Raw genomic sequence first — 18385 nt, 5'->3', positions numbered from 1 at the left:
TACGAAGAGCGGTCTACTCAACACTCTATAATAACATACACGGGAAAGGATCCAAAGAGGAATAGACAGATACACTGATAGGATGAACCAGAAACTGTACACCTAGGAGAATCTACATTTTGATCAAATTTGCTCTGATAATTTAAAAAATTAAATTTAAATAACAAACAACAATTTAGGAGATATAAGCCCTTGGGTGTTTGCGCTGGCACATTCCACTCTAATTCGCAGCTTACTAACACGATTGCCAGGAAAGCTCTGTTGCCCAAAAACCCAGAGTTGGACATGAAGAAATGCTGCCACCTCGTGGCCGTTTCCCACAAGAGCGGCTTTAAACCCACAGCTAATGGTCACTTAACATTCACAAGGATTCAGGGCTGTAAAGGACACCTGCCCTAAAAAATTGTGCGGAGGTAGGGAATGGCCAAAAAGTTTCAAAACTCTCAAATTTTTCAAGGAGATTGTATGGAGGGCTAAGTTTTACTCACTCACTTTCAAAAAAGAGGAAAATGGATAAAAGCTCCACATCAGTAATTATTACACTCATGCAGATCTAACCTCCAAAAAGGTTTCAACTCACACATGTCAACTACCATCAACTAAAAGTCTACAAACATTACATGCTGAAGGGGTTTTAGAGAACTGTGTACCCTCTAGCTGCTGGTGAGATGTAAAGTGGTGACAGCCAATAATGAGAATAGAAAGGAGCTGCGTTTAAAAGTAAAAATTGAGCCACCATTCCGTTCAGCAGGTCCACCGCTGAGACTCTCACCTGACAAGTCCAGAGTCGAGAAGGCACAGGCTTCAACAGCTGCACTGCAGGAATTTTCACAATAGCCAAGACACGGAAGCAACCAAAATGTCCATCACCATATCAGTTGAAAAAGAAGAAGTGGTTCATGTACACAATAGAATATTAGCCATGAAAAACAATGAAACACTGCTCTTTGAGGCACCATAGTTGAGCCTAGAGATAATCACAGAACATGAGGTAAGTCGGAAAGCAAAAGACATATCCTATGATATCACTTATAGGCGTTATCGAACAACTGACACAAATGAACTTATTTGCACAGAGAAAGACACTCACACACTTAGAAAACAAACTATGCTTGTCTAAAAGGAAAGGTGGGGGGAATGGAAAAATTAGAGATTAGGGTTACCATACGTGTACAAATACCTAATAAATACATATATCAAAAGACCGACCGTATAGTAAGGGAGGTCTATGGAACACTCTGCCATAATTTACATGGGAAGTGGATCTGTACATGAATATATATAGATATAGATATAGATATAGATAGATATATATATGTTATGCACAAATGAACCAGATTGTCTACACCTAGCACAAACAATATTCTAATCATTACCCCAATTAAAAAAAAACTAAAACAACAAACAGGAAATAATGTAACATAAACTTATGGGGGTTTCTCCTGGCACATTCCATTTCAATTTACAACTTAGGAACAGGGATTCCAGAAGGGCTCTGCTGCCCTAGTAACCAGATTTGGGAATGGAGAAATGCTGCCGCCTAGTGGCCGTTTACCACAACAGCAGCTTTAAACGCAGTGCTAATGGTCACTAAATATTCACACTCATTACAGGCCTGTGAATGACACCTGCCCTCAAAAACAGTCCTGGGGGCGAATATTGACCAAAACATCAATTTTGAGGGCAACCTTTCAAGAAGACAATTTCAGGACGTTAATTGTATTCTCCATTTTTTTCATTTTTTCTTTAACAGAAATTTTAAAAGGTGTGGGAAAATGAACCTTAGAAAGAATTAAAGACATGCAAATCCAAATTACAAAAGTCCTATCAGCTCACACCAGTCAGAATGGCCATCAGCAAAAATTCTGCAAACAATAAATGCTGAAGGGGTTGTGGAGAAATGCCTAGCCTTGGTTCAATGTGGGACATGGTAAGAGCCAGTAAGGAAAACACAAAGGAGGTGCCTTGAAAAGGTAAATACTGAGCTACCATTCAATCAAGCATGCCCACTGCTGGGCCTATCGACTGAGAGGATGAGAATCAAAAAGACACAGGCTGGACTTCACGAGTGGCACAGTGGTTGACGGTCTTCCACCGAAGAAGGGGACACGGGTTCATGCCCTGGTTCGGGAAAATCACACACGCCGCGGAGCAGCTGGTCCCGTGAGCTATGGCTGCTGGGCCTGTGCGTCCAGAGCCTGTGCTCTGCAATGGGAGTAGCCATGGCAGTGAGTGGCCCACGTACCGCAAAAAATAAAAAAAAAAACACAGACTGGCAATCCTACACTCCAGCAATATTTATCATAGCCAACACTTGGAAGCTATGAAAATGTCCATCAACAGAGGAATGCACAAAGAAAAAGTGGTCCATGTACACAATGGAATATGACTCCAATAAAAAAATATAAACTCAATGTAGAAAACAAACATAAGTAAAGAAACATCAGCTTTTCGGGGTTTATCCAGGCACATTCCACTCTAATTTATAACCGAGGAATACCACTGCAAGGTAGTCTGTTTCCCTAGTTAAAAGTTTGGGAAAAGCAGAAATGCTGCCACCCTCTGTCCGTGACCTGCAACAGCAGCTTTAAAAACTGTGCTAAGGGTCACTTCATATGCACCAGTACTGGAGGGCTGTAAATGAAACCTGCCCTCAAAACGTCTTGAGGGGCGTAATGGCCAAAATCTTTCTAAATGTCACACATACTTCAAGAAAACTGTTTGAAGAGGTGAGCTGTACGCACAGCTTGAAGACAAAAAGGACATGCCAGAAAGCTCAATTTCAATGGATTATGAGACGCAGGCAAATCCAACCACAAACATGGACCAGCTCACACTAGTCAGAATAAACCTCAGCAAAAAAACTACAAACAATAAATGCTGAAGGTGTTGTGCAGAAGTGCATACCCTCAACGTTAAGTGGGACGTGACCTGGTAAGAGCCACTAATGAGAACAGAATGGAGGTGCCTTTACAAGGTAAACATTTTGCTACCATATGATCCAGCAGGCCCACTCCTGGGCCTATAACCTAAGAAGACAGAATTGGAAAGACACAGGCAGGCAAATGTGCATTGCCGCAGCATTACAATAGCCAAGTCATGGAAGCAACCAAAAAGTCCATCAACAGATGAGTGGACAAAGAAGAACTGGTACATGTACAGACAGAGTATTAGCCAAGGAAATAAAGAACACGATGCCATTTGCAGCACCGTAGATGAGTCTAGAGGTAATCACACAACTTGTAGTATGTCAGAAAGAGAAAGACACATATCCTATGATATCACTTATAGGTATTACCTATAAATTCATACCAGTGAAGATATTTCCACAGAGAAGGCCAACCACAGATTCATTAAACAAACTTATGGTTCCCCAATGGAAATTTGTGAGGATTGGATACATTAGCATATCAGGGTTAACAGACGTATACAAACACAGGGGAAATATATAATCACCAAAGACCTACGGAATACCAAGAGAAGACTACTCAACGTTCTGTCATAACGTACATGGGAAAAGGATTCCAGGAAGAAAAGACATATGTGTATGTGTCAAAGAACCACATCTTGCACACCTAGAACAAGCCAAACTTTGTAATCAAACTTGCTGTGGTAAACATAAAAATTAAATTTAAAAAAATGAACAAGAAGTAGGGAGACATCTACTTAAGGGGCTTTTTCCTGGCACATTCCATTCTAAATTACAACCTAGAACACGACTTCCATTGAGGCTCTGTTGCCCTAGTCACCAGATTTGGTAAAGCAGAACTGCTGCCACCTTGTGGGCGTTTCACACAACAGCAGCTTTCATCCCAGCATCAATGGTCAGTTGATATTCAAAATACTTGCAGGCCTGTAAATCACACCTGCCCGGAAAACCAATCCTGGGGTCGTATGTCGACCAAAAAATTCAAAAGGCGTCCATATTTCAAACCGACAGTTTCAAGAGGCATAATTTATGCACATTTGTCTTCTGTTTCTTTTTCTTTATTTCTTTTTTCTTAAAAAAACGGGAATGGAAAAAGGCTGAACAGCAGGAATTAATAAAGCCATGCAAATCCAGTGTACACAAACGTTCACCTCACAGCCGTCAGAATGATCATCAGTAAAAAATGTCTACAAACAATAAAGGCTGAAGGGGTTTTAGAGAACTGCGTACCCTTTAGCTGCCGGTGGGATGTAACCTGGTAAGAGCCAGTAGTGAGAGCAGAATGGAGGTGCGTTTAAGGGTAATAATGGAGCTACCATGTGATGTGGTAGGCCCACTCATGGGACTATCACTGGTGTAGACCAGAATCAAAAAGACACAGGCGGGCAATCCCGCACTGCAGCAAAATGTACCATAGCCAGGACCTGGAAGAAACCAAAATGTCCATCAACAGAAAAATGCACCAAGAAGAAGTCGCCCATGTACACAATGGAATATTAGCCATGAAAAAGCACAGAACTGTGCCGTTGGCACCACCATAGAAGGACCAAGAGATAATCACCCAACTTGAAGTAAGAAAGCAACCGAAAGGCCGACATCCTATGACGTCACTTATAGGTGTTACCTAAAAATTGATACTCATGAAATAATCTCCAAGAGAAGGACACACAGAGATTCAGAAAACCAAATTATGTTTAACCAAATGGAATGGTGTAAGGATTGTATGAATTAGGATATGGGGGTTAACAGACATATACTAATACATAGGAAATATATAATCACAAAATACCTAGGGAATACGAAGAGCGGTCTACTCAACACTCTATAATAACATACACGGGAAAGGATCCAAAGAGGAATAGACAGATACACTGATAGGATGAACCAGAAACTGTACACCTAGGAGAATCTACATTTTGATCAAATTTGCTCTGATAATTTAAAAAATTAAATTTAAATAACAAACAACAATTTAGGAGATATAAGCCCTTGGGTGTTTGCGCTGGCACATTCCACTCTAATTCGCAGCTTACTAACACGATTGCCAGGAAAGCTCTGTTGCCCAAAAACCCAGAGTTGGACATGAAGAAATGCTGCCACCTCGTGGCCGTTTCCCACAAGAGCGGCTTTAAACCCACAGCTAATGGTCACTTAACATTCACAAGGATTCAGGGCTGTAAAGGACACCTGCCCTAAAAAATTGTGCGGAGGTAGGGAATGGCCAAAAAGTTTCAAAACTCTCAAATTTTTCAAGGAGATTGTATGGAGGGCTAAGTTTTACTCACTCACTTTCAAAAAAGAGGAAAATGGATAAAAGCTCCACATCAGTAATTATTACACTCATGCAGATCTAACCTCCAAAAAGGTTTCAACTCACACATGTCAACTACCATCAACTAAAAGTCTACAAACATTACATGCTGAAGGGGTTTTAGAGAACTGTGTACCCTCTAGCTGCTGGTGAGATGTAAAGTGGTGACAGCCAATAATGAGAATAGAAAGGAGCTGCGTTTAAAAGTAAAAATTGAGCCACCATTCCGTTCAGCAGGTCCACCGCTGAGACTCTCACCTGACAAGTCCAGAGTCGAGAAGGCACAGGCTTCAACAGCTGCACTGCAGGAATTTTCACAATAGCCAAGACACGGAAGCAACCAAAATGTCCATCACCATATCAGTTGAAAAAGAAGAAGTGGTTCATGTACACAATAGAATATTAGCCATGAAAAACAATGAAACACTGCTCTTTGAGGCACCATAGTTGAGCCTAGAGATAATCACAGAACATGAGGTAAGTCGGAAAGCAAAAGACATATCCTATGATATCACTTATAGGCGTTATCGAACAACTGACACAAATGAACTTATTTGCACAGAGAAAGACACTCACACACTTAGAAAACAAACTATGCTTGTCTAAAAGGAAAGGTGGGGGGAATGGAAAAATTAGAGATTAGGGTTACCATACGTGTACAAATACCTAATAAATACATATATCAAAAGACCGACCGTATAGTAAGGGAGGTCTATGGAACACTCTGCCATAATTTACATGGGAAGTGGATCTGTACATGAATATATATAGATATAGATATAGATATAGATAGATATATATATGTTATGCACAAATGAACCAGATTGTCTACACCTAGCACAAACAATATTCTAATCATTACCCCAATTAAAAAAAAACTAAAACAACAAACAGGAAATAATGTAACATAAACTTATGGGGGTTTCTCCTGGCACATTCCATTTCAATTTACAACTTAGGAACAGGGATTCCAGAAGGGCTCTGCTGCCCTAGTAACCAGATTTGGGAATGGAGAAATGCTGCCGCCTAGTGGCCGTTTACCACAACAGCAGCTTTAAACGCAGTGCTAATGGTCACTAAATATTCACACTCATTACAGGCCTGTGAATGACACCTGCCCTCAAAAACAGTCCTGGGGGCGAATATTGACCAAAACATCAATTTTGAGGGCAACCTTTCAAGAAGACAATTTCAGGACGTTAATTGTATTCTCCATTTTTTTCATTTTTTCTTTAACAGAAATTTTAAAAGGTGTGGGAAAATGAACCTTAGAAAGAATTAAAGACATGCAAATCCAAATTACAAAAGTCCTATCAGCTCACACCAGTCAGAATGGCCATCAGCAAAAATTCTGCAAACAATAAATGCTGAAGGGGTTGTGGAGAAATGCCTAGCCTTGGTTCAATGTGGGACATGGTAAGAGCCAGTAAGGAAAACACAAAGGAGGTGCCTTGAAAAGGTAAATACTGAGCTACCATTCAATCAAGCATGCCCACTGCTGGGCCTATCGACTGAGAGGATGAGAATCAAAAAGACACAGGCTGGACTTCACGAGTGGCACAGTGGTTGACGGTCTTCCACCGAAGAAGGGGACACGGGTTCATGCCCTGGTTCGGGAAAATCACACACGCCGCGGAGCAGCTGGTCCCGTGAGCTATGGCTGCTGGGCCTGTGCGTCCAGAGCCTGTGCTCTGCAATGGGAGTAGCCATGGCAGTGAGTGGCCCACGTACCGCAAAAAATAAAAAAAAAAACACAGACTGGCAATCCTACACTCCAGCAATATTTATCATAGCCAACACTTGGAAGCTATGAAAATGTCCATCAACAGAGGAATGCACAAAGAAAAAGTGGTCCATGTACACAATGGAATATGACTCCAATAAAAAAATATAAACTCAATGTAGAAAACAAACATAAGTAAAGAAACATCAGCTTTTCGGGGTTTATCCAGGCACATTCCACTCTAATTTATAACCGAGGAATACCACTGCAAGGTAGTCTGTTTCCCTAGTTAAAAGTTTGGGAAAAGCAGAAATGCTGCCACCCTCTGTCCGTGACCTGCAACAGCAGCTTTAAAAACTGTGCTAAGGGTCACTTCATATGCACCAGTACTGGAGGGCTGTAAATGAAACCTGCCCTCAAAACGTCTTGAGGGGCGTAATGGCCAAAATCTTTCTAAATGTCACACATACTTCAAGAAAACTGTTTGAAGAGGTGAGCTGTACGCACAGCTTGAAGACAAAAAGGACATGCCAGAAAGCTCAATTTCAATGGATTATGAGACGCAGGCAAATCCAACCACAAACATGGACCAGCTCACACTAGTCAGAATAAACCTCAGCAAAAAAACTACAAACAATAAATGCTGAAGGTGTTGTGCAGAAGTGCATACCCTCAACGTTAAGTGGGACGTGACCTGGTAAGAGCCACTAATGAGAACAGAATGGAGGTGCCTTTACAAGGTAAACATTTTGCTACCATATGATCCAGCAGGCCCACTCCTGGGCCTATAACCTAAGAAGACAGAATTGGAAAGACACAGGCAGGCAAATGTGCATTGCCGCAGCATTACAATAGCCAAGTCATGGAAGCAACCAAAAAGTCCATCAACAGATGAGTGGACAAAGAAGAACTGGTACATGTACAGACAGAGTATTAGCCAAGGAAATAAAGAACACGATGCCATTTGCAGCACCGTAGATGAGTCTAGAGGTAATCACACAACTTGTAGTATGTCAGAAAGAGAAAGACACATATCCTATGATATCACTTATAGGTATTACCTATAAATTCATACCAGTGAAGATATTTCCACAGAGAAGGCCAACCACAGATTCATTAAACAAACTTATGGTTCCCCAATGGAAATTTGTGAGGATTGGATACATTAGCATATCAGGGTTAACAGACGTATACAAACACAGGGGAAATATATAATCACCAAAGACCTACGGAATACCAAGAGAAGACTACTCAACGTTCTGTCATAACGTACATGGGAAAAGGATTCCAGGAAGAAAAGACATATGTGTATGTGTCAAAGAACCACATCTTGCACACCTAGAACAAGCCAAACTTTGTAATCAAACTTGCTGTGGTAAACATAAAAATTAAATTTAAAAAAATGAACAAGAAGTAGGGAGACATCTACTTAAGGGGCTTTTTCCTGGCACATTCCATTCTAAATTACAACCTAGAACACGACTTCCATTGAGGCTCTGTTGCCCTAGTCACCAGATTTGGTAAAGCAGAACTGCTGCCACCTTGTGGGCGTTTCACACAACAGCAGCTTTCATCCCAGCATCAATGGTCAGTTGATATTCAAAATACTTGCAGGCCTGTAAATCACACCTGCCCGGAAAACCAATCCTGGGGTCGTATGTCGACCAAAAAATTCAAAAGGCGTCCATATTTCAAACCGACAGTTTCAAGAGGCATAATTTATGCACATTTGTCTTCTGTTTCTTTTTCTTTATTTCTTTTTTCTTAAAAAAACGGGAATGGAAAAAGGCTGAACAGCAGGAATTAATAAAGCCATGCAAATCCAGTGTACACAAACGTTCACCTCACAGCCGTCAGAATGATCATCAGTAAAAAATGTCTACAAACAATAAAGGCTGAAGGGGTTTTAGAGAACTGCGTACCCTTTAGCTGCCGGTGGGATGTAACCTGGTAAGAGCCAGTAGTGAGAGCAGAATGGAGGTGCGTTTAAGGGTAATAATGGAGCTACCATGTGATGTGGTAGGCCCACTCATGGGACTATCACTGGTGTAGACCAGAATCAAAAAGACACAGGCGGGCAATCCCGCACTGCAGCAAAATGTACCATAGCCAGGACCTGGAAGAAACCAAAATGTCCATCAACAGAAAAATGCACCAAGAAGAAGTCGCCCATGTACACAATGGAATATTAGCCATGAAAAAGCACAGAACTGTGCCGTTGGCACCACCATAGAAGGACCAAGAGATAATCACCCAACTTGAAGTAAGAAAGCAACCGAAAGGCCGACATCCTATGACGTCACTTATAGGTGTTACCTAAAAATTGATACTCATGAAATAATCTCCAAGAGAAGGACACACAGAGATTCAGAAAACCAAATTATGTTTAACCAAATGGAATGGTGTAAGGATTGTATGAATTAGGATATGGGGGTTAACAGACATATACTAATACATAGGAAATATATAATCACAAAATACCTAGGGAATACGAAGAGCGGTCTACTCAACACTCTATAATAACATACATGGGAAAGGATCCAAAGAGGAATAGACAGATACACTGATAGGATGAACCAGAAACTGTACACCTAGGAGAATCTACATTTTGATCAAATTTGCTCTGATAATTTAAAAAATTAAATTTAAATAACAAACAACAATTTAGGAGATATAAGCCCTTGGGTGTTTGCGCTGGCACATTCCACTCTAATTCGCAGCTTACTAACACGATTGCCAGGAAAGCTCTGTTGCCCAAAAACCCAGAGTTGGACATGAAGAAATGCTGCCACCTCGTGGCCGTTTCCCACAAGAGCGGCTTTAAACCCACAGCTAATGGTCACTTAACATTCACAAGGATTCAGGGCTGTAAAGGACACCTGCCCTAAAAAATTGTGCGGAGGTAGGGAATGGCCAAAAAGTTTCAAAACTCTCAAATTTTTCAAGGAGATTGTATGGAGGGCTAAGTTTTACTCACTCACTTTCAAAAAAGAGGAAAATGGATAAAAGCTCCACATCAGTAATTATTACACTCATGCAGATCTAACCTCCAAAAAGGTTTCAACTCACACATGTCAACTACCATCAACTAAAAGTCTACAAACATTACATGCTGAAGGGGTTTTAGAGAACTGTGTACCCTCTAGCTGCTGGTGAGATGTAAAGTGGTGACAGCCAATAATGAGAATAGAAAGGAGCTGCGTTTAAAAGTAAAAATTGAGCCACCATTCCGTTCAGCAGGTCCACCGCTGAGACTCTCACCTGACAAGTCCAGAGTCGAGAAGGCACAGGCTTCAACAGCTGCACTGCAGGAATTTTCACAATAGCCAAGACACGGAAGCAACCAAAATGTCCATCACCATATCAGTTGAAAAAGAAGAAGTGGTTCATGTACACAATAGAATATTAGCCATGAAAAACAATGAAACACTGCTCTTTGAGGCACCATAGTTGAGCCTAGAGATAATCACAGAACATGAGGTAAGTCGGAAAGCAAAAGACATATCCTATGATATCACTTATAGGCGTTATCGAACAACTGACACAAATGAACTTATTTGCACAGAGAAAGACACTCACACACTTAGAAAACAAACTATGCTTGTCTAAAAGGAAAGGTGGGGGGAATGGAAAAATTAGAGATTAGGGTTACCATACGTGTACAAATACCTAATAAATACATATATCAAAAGACCGACCGTATAGTAAGGGAGGTCTATGGAACACTCTGCCATAATTTACATGGGAAGTGGATCTGTACATGAATATATATAGATATAGATATAGATATAGATAGATATATATATGTTATGCACAAATGAACCAGATTGTCTACACCTAGCACAAACAATATTCTAATCATTACCCCAATTAAAAAAAACCTAAAACAACAAACAGGAAATAATGTAACATAAACTTATGGGGGTTTCTCCTGGCACATTCCATTTCAATTTACAACTTAGGAACAGGGATTCCAGAAGGGCTCTGCTGCCCTAGTAACCAGATTTGGGAATGGAGAAATGCTGCCGCCTAGTGGCCGTTTACCACAACAGCAGCTTTAAACGCAGTGCTAATGGTCACTAAATATTCACACTCATTACAGGCCTGTGAATGACACCTGCCCTCAAAAACAGTCCTGGGGGCGAATATTGACCAAAACATCAATTTTGAGGGCAACCTTTCAAGAAGACAATTTCAGGACGTTAATTGTATTCTCCATTTTTTTCATTTTTTCTTTAACAGAAATTTTAAAAGGTGTGGGAAAATGAACCTTAGAAAGAATTAAAGACATGCAAATCCAAATTACAAAAGTCCTATCAGCTCACACCAGTCAGAATGGCCATCAGCAAAAATTCTGCAAACAATAAATGCTGAAGGGGTTGTGGAGAAATGCCTAGCCTTGGTTCAATGTGGGACATGGTAAGAGCCAGTAAGGAAAACACAAAGGAGGTGCCTTGAAAAGGTAAATACTGAGCTACCATTCAATCAAGCATGCCCACTGCTGGGCCTATCGACTGAGAGGATGAGAATCAAAAAGACACAGGCTGGACTTCACGAGTGGCACAGTGGTTGACGGTCTTCCACCGAAGAAGGGGACACGGGTTCATGCCCTGGTTCGGGAAAATCACACACGCCGTGGAGCGGCTGGTCCCGTGAGCTATGGCTGCTGGGCCTGTGCGTCCAGAGCCTGTGCTCTGCAATGGGAGTAGCCATGGCAGTGAGTGGCCCACGTACCGCAAAAAATAAAAAAAAAAACACAGACTGGCAATCCTACACTCCAGCAATATTTATCATAGCCAACACTTGGAAGCTATGAAAATGTCCATCAACAGAGGAATGCACAAAGAAAAAGTGGTCCATGTACACAATGGAATATGACTCCAATAAAAAAATATAAACTCAATGTAGAAAACAAACATAAGTAAAGAAACATCAGCTTTTCGGGGTTTATCCAGGCACATTCCACTCTAATTTATAACCGAGGAATACCACTGCAAGGTAGTCTGTTTCCCTAGTTAAAAGTTTGGGAAAAGCAGAAATGCTGCCACCCTCTGTCCGTGACCTGCAACAGCAGCTTTAAAAACTGTGCTAAGGGTCACTTCATATGCACCAGTACTGGAGGGCTGTAAATGAAACCTGCCCTCAAAACGTCTTGAGGGGCGTAATGGCCAAAATCTTTCTAAATGTCACACATACTTCAAGAAAACTGTTTGAAGAGGTGAGCTGTACGCACAGCTTGAAGACAAAAAGGACATGCCAGAAAGCTCAATTTCAATGGATTATGAGACGCAGGCAAATCCAACCACAAACATGGACCAGCTCACACTAGTCAGAATAAACCTCAGCAAAAAAACTACAAACAATAAATGCTGAAGGTGTTGTGCAGAAGTGCATACCCTCAACGTTAAGTGGGACGTGACCTGGTAAGAGCCACTAATGAGAACAGAATGGAGGTGCCTTTACAAGGTAAACATTTTGCTACCATATGATCCAGCAGGCCCACTCCTGGGCCTATAACCTAAGAAGACAGAATTGGAAAGACACAGGCAGGCAAATGTGCATTGCCGCAGCATTACAATAGCCAAGTCATGGAAGCAACCAAAAAGTCCATCAACAGATGAGTGGACAAAGAAGAACTGGTACATGTACAGACAGAGTATTAGCCAAGGAAATAAAGGACACGATGCCATTTGCAGCACCGTAGATGAGTCTAGAGGTAATCACACAACTTGTAGTATGTCAGAAAGAGAAAGACACATATCCTATGATATCACTTATAGGTATTACCTATAAATTCATACCAGTGAAGATATTTCCACAGAGAAGGCCAACCACAGATTCATTAAACAAACTTATGGTTCCCCAATGGAAATTTGTGAGGATTGGATACATTAGCATATCAGGGTTAACAGACGTATACAAACACAGGGGAAATATATAATCACCAAAGACCTACGGAATACCAAGAGAAGACTACTCAACGTTCTGTCATAACGTACATGGGAAAAGGATTCCAGGAAGAAAAGACATATGTGTATGTGTCAAAGAACCACATCTTGCACACCTAGAACAAGCCAAACTTTGTAATCAAACTTGCTGTGGTAAACATAAAAATTAAATTTAAAAAAATGAACAAGAAGTAGGGAGACATCTACTTAAGGGGCTTTTTCCTGGCACATTCCATTCTAAATTACAACCTAGAACACGACTTCCATTGAGGCTCTGTTGCCCTAGTCACCAGATTTGGTAAAGCAGAACTGCTGCCACCTTGTGGGCGTTTCACACAACAGCAGCTTTCATCCCAGCATCAATGGTCAGTTGATATTCAAAATACTTGCAGGCCTGTAAATCACACCTGCCCGGAAAACCAATCCTGGGGTCGTATGTCGACCAAAAAATTCAAAAGGCGTCCATATTTCAAACCGACAGTTTCAAGAGGCATAATTTATGCACATTTGTCTTCTGTTTCTTTTTCTTTATTTCTTTTTTCTTAAAAAAACGGGAATGGAAAAAGGCTGAACAGCAGGAATTAATAAAGCCATGCAAATCCAGTGTACACAAACGTTCACCTCACAGCCGTCAGAATGATCATCAGTAAAAAATGTCTACAAACAATAAAGGCTGAAGGGGTTTTAGAGAACTGCGTACCCTTTAGCTGCCGGTGGGATGTAACCTGGTAAGAGCCAGTAGTGAGAGCAGAATGGAGGTGCGTTTAAGGGTAATAATGGAGCTACCATGTGATGTGGTAGGCCCACTCATGGGACTATCACTGGTGTAGACCAGAATCAAAAAGACACAGGCGGGCAATCCCGCACTGCAGCAAAATGTACCATAGCCAGGACCTGGAAGAAACCAAAATGTCCATCAACAGAAAAATGCACCAAGAAGAAGTCGCCCATGTACACAATGGAATATTAGCCATGAAAAAGCACAGAACTGTGCCGTTGGCACCACCATAGAAGGACCAAGAGATAATCACCCAACTTGAAGTAAGAAAGCAACCGAAAGGCCGACATCCTATGACGTCACTTATAGGTGTTACCTAAAAATTGATACTCATGAAATAATCTCCAAGAGAAGGACACACAGAGATTCAGAAAACCAAATTATGTTTAACCAAATGGAATGGTGTAAGGATTGTATGAATTAGGATATGGGGGTTAACAGACATATACTAATACATAGGAAATATATAATCACAAAATACCTAGGGAATACGAAGAGCGGTCTACTCAACACTCTATAATAACATACACGGGAAAGGATCCAAACAGGAATAGACAGATACACTGATAGGATGAACCAGAAACTGTACACCTAGGAGAATCTACATTTTGATCAAATTTGCTCTGATAATTTAAAAAATTAAATTTAAATAACAAACAACAATTTAGGAGATATAAGCCCTTGGGTGTTTGCGCTGGCACATTCCACTCTAATTCGCAGCTTACTAACACGATTGCCAGGAAAGCTCTGTTGCCCAAAAACCCAGAGTTGGACATGAAGAAATGCTGCCACCTCGTGGCCGTTTCCCACAAGAGCGGCTTTAAACCCACAGCTAATGGTCACTTAACATTCACAAGGATTCAGGGCTGTAAAGGACACCTGCCCTAAAAAATTGTGCGGAGGTAGGGAATGGCCAAAAAGTTTCAAAACTCTCAAATTTTTCAAGGAGATTGTATGGAGGGCTAAGTTTTACTCACTCACTTTCAAAAAAGAGGAAAATGGATAAAAGCTCCACATCAGTAATTATTACACTCATGCAGATCTAACCTCCAAAAAGGTTTCAACTCACACATGTCAACTACCATCAACTAAAAGTCTACAAACATTACATGCTGAAGGGGTTTTAGAGAACTGTGTACCCTCTAGCTGCTGGTGAGATGTAAAGTGGTGACAGCCAATAATGAGAATAGAAAGGAGCTGCGTTTAAAAGTAAAAATTGAGCCACCATTCCGTTCAGCAGGTCCACCGCTGAGACTCTCACCTGACAAGTCCAGAGTCGAGAAGGCACAGGCTTCAACAGCTGCACTGCAGGAATTTTCACAATAGCCAAGACACGGAAGCAACCAAAATGTCCATCACCATATCAGTTGAAAAAGAAGAAGTGGTTCATGTACACAATAGAATATTAGCCATGAAAAACAATGAAACACTGCTCTTTGAGGCACCATAGTTGAGCCTAGAGATAATCACAGAACATGAGGTAAGTCGGAAAGCAAAAGACATATCCTATGATATCACTTATAGGCGTTATCGAACAACTGACACAAATGAACTTATTTGCACAGAGAAAGACACTCACACACTTAGAAAACAAACTATGCTTGTCTAAAAGGAAAGGTGGGGGGAATGGAAAAATTAGAGATTAGGGTTACCATACGTGTACAAATACCTAATAAATACATATATCAAAAGACCGACCGTATAGTAAGGGAGGTCTATGGAACACTCTGCCATAATTTACATGGGAAGTGGATCTGTACATGAATATATATAGATATAGATATAGATATAGATAGATATATATATGTTATGCACAAATGAACCAGATTGTCTACACCTAGCACAAACAATATTCTAATCATTACCCCAATTAAAAAATAACTAAAACAACAAACAGGAAATAATGTAACATAAACTTATGGGGGTTTCTCCTGGCACATTCCATTTCAATTTACAACTTAGGAACAGGGATTCCAGAAGGGCTCTGCTGCCCTAGTAACCAGATTTGGGAATGGAGAAATGCTGCCGCCTAGTGGCCGTTTACCACAACAGCAGCTTTAAACGCAGTGCTAATGGTCACTAAATATTCACACTCATTACAGGCCTGTGAATGACACCTGCCCTCAAAAACAGTCCTGGGGGCGAATATTGACCAAAACATCAATTTTGAGGGCAACCTTTCAAGAAGACAATTTCAGGACGTTAATTGTATTCTCCATTTTTTTCATTTTTTCTTTAACAGAAATTTTAAAAGGTGTGGGAAAATGAACCTTAGAAAGAATTAAAGACATGCAAATCCAAATTACAAAAGTCCTATCAGCTCACACCAGTCAGAATGGCCATCAGCAAAAATTCTGCAAACAATAAATGCTGAAGGGGTTGTGGAGAAATGCCTAGCCTTGGTTCAATGTGGGACATGGTAAGAGCCAGTAAGGAAAACACAAAGGAGGTGCCTTGAAAAGGTAAATACTGAGCTACCATTCAATCAAGCATGCCCACTGCTGGGCCTATCGACTGAGAGGATGAGAATCAAAAAGACACAGGCTGGACTTCACGAGTGGCACAGTGGTTGACGGTCTTCCACCGAAGAAGGGGACACGGGTTCATGCCCTGGTTCGGGAAAATCACACACGCCGTGGAGCGGCTGGTCCCGTGAGCTATGGCTGCTGGGCCTGTGCGTCCAGAGCCTGTGCTCTGCAATGGGAGTAGCCATGGCAGTGAGTGGCCCACGTACCGCAAAAAATAAAAAAAAAACACAGACTGGCAATCCTACACTCCAGCAATATTTATCATAGCCAACACTTGGAAGCTATGAAAATGTCCATCAACAGAGGAATGCACAAAGAAAAAGTGGTCCATGTACACAATGGAATATGACTCCAATAAAAAAATATAAACTCAATGTAGAAAACAAACATAAGTAAAGAAACATCAGCTTTTCGGGGTTTATCCAGGCACATTCCACTCTAATTTATAACCGAGGAATACCACTGCAAGGTAGTCTGTTTCCCTAGTTAAAAGTTTGGGAAAAGCAGAAATGCTGCCACCCTCTGTCCGTGACCTGCAACAGCAGCTTTAAAAACTGTGCTAAGGGTCACTTCATATGCACCAGTACTGGAGGGCTGTAATTGAAACCTGCCCTCAAAACGTCTTGAGGGGCGTAATGGCCAAAATCTTTCTAAATGTCACACATACTTCAAGAAAACTGTTTGAAGAGGTGAGCTGTACGCACAGCTTGAAGACAAAAAGGACATGCCAGAAAGCTCAATTTCAATGGATTATGAGACGCAGGCAAATCCAACCACAAACATGGACCAGCTCACACTAGTCAGAATAAACCTCAGCAAAAAAACTACAAACAATAAATGCTGAAGGTGTTGTGCAGAAGTGCATACCCTCAACGTTAAGTGGGACGTGACCTGGTAAGAGCCACTAATGAGAACAGAATGGAGGTGCCTTTACAAGGTAAACATTTTGCTACCATATGATCCAGCAGGCCCACTCCTGGGCCTATAACCTAAGAAGACAGAATTGGAAAGACACAGGCAGGCAAATGTGCATTGCCGCAGCATTACAATAGCCAAGTCATGGAAGCAACCAAAAAGTCCATCAACAGATGAGTGGACAAAGAAGAACTGGTACATGTACAGACAGAGTATTAGCCAAGGAAATAAAGAACACGATGCCATTTGCAGCACCGTAGATGAGTCTAGAGGTAATCACACAACTTGTAGTATGTCAGAAAGAGAAAGACACATATCCTATGATATCACTTATAGGTATTACCTATAAATTCATACCAGTGAAGATATTTCCACAGAGAAGGCCAACCACAGATTCATTAAACAAACTTATGGTTCCCCAATGGAAATTTGTGAGGATTGGATACATTAGCATATCAGGGTTAACAGACGTATACAAACACAGGGGAAATATATAATCACCAAAGACCTACGGAATACCAAGAGAAGACTACTCAACGTTCTGTCATAACGTACATGGGAAAAGGATTAAAGGAAGAAAAGACATATGTGTATGTGTCAAAGAACCACATCTTGCACACCTAGAACAAGCCAAACTTTGTAATCAAACTTGCTGTGGTAAACATAAAAATTAAATTTAAAAAAATGAACAAGAAGTAGGGAGACATCTACTTAAGGGGCTTTTTCCTGGCACATTCCATTCTAAATTACAACCTAGAACACGACTTCCATTGAGGCTCTGTTGCCCTAGTCACCAGATTTGGTAAAGCAGAACTGCTGCCACCTTGTGGGCGTTTCACACAACAGCAGCTTTCATCCCAGCATCAATGGTCAGTTGATATTCAAAATACTTGCAGGCCTGTAAATCACACCTGCCCGGAAAACCAATCCTGGGGTCGTATGTCGACCAAAAAATTCAAAAGGCGTCCATATTTCAAACCGACAGTTTCAAGAGGCATAATTTATGCACATTTGTCTTCTGTTTCTTTTTCTTTATTTCTTTTTTCTTAAAAAAACGGGAATGGAAAAAGGCTGAACAGCAGGAATTAATAAAGCCATGCAAATCCAGTGTACACAAACGTTCACCTCACAGCCGTCAGAATGATCATCAGTAAAAAATGTCTACAAACAATAAAGGCTGAAGGGGTTTTAGAGAACTGCGTACCCTTTAGCTGCCGGTGGGATGTAACCTGGTAAGAGCCAGTAGTGAGAGC

Source organism: Mesoplodon mirus (genome assembly GCF_964341445.2).
Source record: "Mesoplodon mirus genome assembly, chromosome: X".
Taxonomy (NCBI): domain Eukaryota; kingdom Metazoa; phylum Chordata; class Mammalia; order Artiodactyla; family Ziphiidae; genus Mesoplodon; species Mesoplodon mirus.
The sequence above is the reverse complement of the archived record's forward strand: the minus strand, read 5'-3'. Positions refer to the sequence as shown.